The sequence below is a fragment of the Limulus polyphemus genome, unplaced genomic scaffold (assembly GCF_000517525.1).
Source record: "Limulus polyphemus unplaced genomic scaffold, Limulus_polyphemus-2.1.2 Scaffold6136, whole genome shotgun sequence".
In the NCBI taxonomy this organism is placed as follows: Eukaryota; Metazoa; Arthropoda; class Merostomata; order Xiphosura; family Limulidae; genus Limulus; species Limulus polyphemus.
The window spans coordinates 8,291-11,516 of NW_013671746.1; the positions used below are offsets into that span (position 1 = coordinate 8,291).

At 33.3% G+C, this 3,226-nt stretch overlaps 1 pseudogene; it reads right to left on the minus strand.

Annotated features, from left to right (window-relative positions):
* Positions 1-2,688, minus strand: part of LOC106473390 — a 6,671-nt pseudogene extending 3,983 nt beyond the window's left edge.
* Between the last annotated feature and the right edge of the window lie 538 nt (positions 2,689-3,226).

The following is a 3,226-nucleotide window of genomic DNA, read 5'->3' on the forward strand; positions in this document are numbered from 1 at the left end:
TAATTGGAAGGGACTTCCGTGAAGTGTGACACGACATCAAAACTGGCCATTAAGGCTTTCGAATTTAGTTGTTCTAGTGTATGTTTAAAATTGAAGGCATCTTTAAAAAATGAACCTGCAGATGTTACATATGGTGTGAGAGCCCAGGCTATGTAATGCAAGTTTCTGAATCTTTGTTTATACTTTTTTTCCACAATAACCACTGAAAGTCAAGGTACTCAAATAACAATTTTGGTGCATCTTGATCCATAAGAATTCTTCGAGTTGTATCATCAGCACTCATGTGGTATAGAGAAGGAGACAAGAAACATATAACATCAACACTCTGATCACATATAGTCTGATCCATCAGTTCCAAAAACTGGTCTTTTTTTCCAAAAAATACACGTTTTCCTATCTTTAACAAGCAAGGAATGACCTTACACATCTCTTCTTTAAGTGCTAATGTTTCTTCTGCTAACCAGAAGGAAAGTACCCTAACAGATACAAGAGTTAAGTAACACTTATGTTCAGAAGAATTGTGCCATTCATCCCATTCTTTAGAAGCCTTTAGTACAAATGATATAACAGCTCTAAAAGCTCCATTTATGGCTAAAAGTAACTGTTCTGTTGTGGCTGATCCAATACACCATATAGACTCATCACGTAATACTGTTATGGTAGCCTCCAAAATTGTGTAACATGTTGAAAGCATGTCTATGCTCTCAACAATTTTTTCTACTGTTCTATTTTCCAGAATCATTTGAACTTCTATGCCCACTAAATGAATCAAAAGACATAAATCTTCTCTGACTGTTTCTGCTTCATCTCTGTTGTTCGAAATCCAAAGTAATCCAAATCTCTCCACCATTGCACAGGCCAATTTAAAAGCACTATTACTATGTACTCTTTCTAGTTTCTTTCTTAGCAGATCACACAAGCCTTCTCGTATTGTTTGACTCCAACCTCCATGAGGATCTGCTGAACACTTTGAATTATCTGTCAATAACTTTGCTAAAGTATCACAGAGCTCAAATTTATGACTAGTAGTTTCTTCTCTAAATTCTCTGGCTATAAAGTCAATGATTGTAGAAAATGATGATGAATCTTGATCCCATAAGTCACTCTTAAAGTAATGGCTCAGAATCATTAAAAGATGTAATGCTTTTTCATGTTCCAATGATGAGTGTATAGCCATATCTGTAAGACAATTCACAAAATGTTTGGAAAATATACAGTTCCTTCCTTCTTCTGTTGAGCAAACATTTATCAGACATTGTAAAATATCTCTATGAGTTAAATCATGAGTTGAAATAGGCTCTTTCTTTGACTGAAGGATTTCTTTAAAAGAATCAAGATTACTACAAATAAAATTATGTGCTGGTGATTTATGAGAAACAGACAAAGCAGCCAAGACAGCTAATGCAACTGACCTGACAATTTCTTCTGGGCTTCCTTCTGAAATTTTTTGTGCATTTAACAATCTAACAAAAAATGGTGTTCCAATGGCATCAAAAAAATATTTTTGCTGTACAATATCCAGATCACCACCAATTAATTTCAAAGTCTTCACAAAACCAAAAAGATATGCAGATTTTTCAGTGTCATTTTTCGCGCTACTCAAACTCTCAATACATTTATAAAAATCTTCCATTATTTCAAACTAAAAAAAAAAAATAACAACAAATATAACTTCATCTACACGACTACAACCTTATCTGATAGTTCTAATAACAATCGCATACAAATACTCCCTTATTTTGCACAATAAAAAGAACACCTTAATAGCGACTAGACAGACCAGCTTCACATTGTACCCTAACTGTACTTTTAAAACACAAGATTAACGAGCAAAGTATTTGAAACCTAAACTTGAACCTGATGGCAGTTACACATGATGAGCTGAAAAGTGGAGGTTCTGTAAATTTAAATATATCTTCTTTTTTCGCAAAAGGTTCAATATTCAAAATTTAAAATATAAATTTATACTAGTTACATAATACGGTAGCATATCCTAAGGTCATCACTAAATCATATAACTTGCTTTAACATGTTATTGAGATACAAGGTTACCTTCGAAACCAAAAATAGAGAGATACAATCCTAGCGGATGTGCAACCTCTCGGTCAATGACAAAATTTTATTTTAAAAAGAAAAATCCACGCACAGTGATAGGCATTTAAAGAAAATACATTACACAAACTTAAGTATCTCTGAAATATGCTTCTAACCCGATAAGTAAAAGAAAACGAAATTAAGTCAAGGTATAAAAAAAAATTAAATGTGGAATTTAACACTAACAATGTATTTCTTAACTAAAAAGAAAAACATTACTAACTGAATAAACACGTATATTACATTACCGATAAATGAAAATATTTGTTCTATTTACACAAACACACAGAAAACTGCCTTCTGGTGACTTAGCAGTAAGTCTGTGAGCTCGTAACGCAAAAATCTCGTTTCGATACCTGCGGTGGAGAGACCTTGGTGTAGGTTTCCGCTTAACAACAAACAAACGTAGAAACCTATTTCAGCTACAATTTCCATTAAAACGACAAATCATTAGTGAGTAAATATATTTATCACCTAAAATATTACTCTTACAGATTCCTCTAGACTCAAGTAATTAATTAGCGGATTTTAAAGTTGTTACGCCTCTGTGTTCGTTTGTTAATTTCCCGGAATAAATTTTTCCCGAGGAACTTCAGAGATACAAATCCTTTCTTAAATAAAACTAGTTTATTCTTTCTCAATTCAACTTTGCAATACACTTAATTTCCACAGTCACTTTAAACACACGCTATAATTCACAATGATTCACGCAGTTATTTACGGTCACTACTGCGCTTGACTCAATTGTCCGTCTTTATCTCTGCCTGTCTGCAATTCAATTCCGATTAATTTGTCTCACGTTATCGGTGCACTTATATAGAGGAATAGAGGGCGCCTAGCACATACTGGATTATTTGTGATGTTCCTCGATCCTTCTAGAATATCATGACGTGTTACCAGCATCACGTGACTACCGCTGTTGTAACAAAGTAAATCGTTACTTCGATACTCAAGTATGCTTTGCAGCAACTTCCTTTTAGCCTTAAATATGGGCAAAGCAGTATATGGTTTCTCTTCCCCTCTTCCTTACTTTCAAAAGATTTTGTAATTTTATGAACGCATCATACATAAGTAGGTTCCAAATTTTAAAAAATCAAACATATTTTTACTTATTAAAAACAAAAATGAAAAT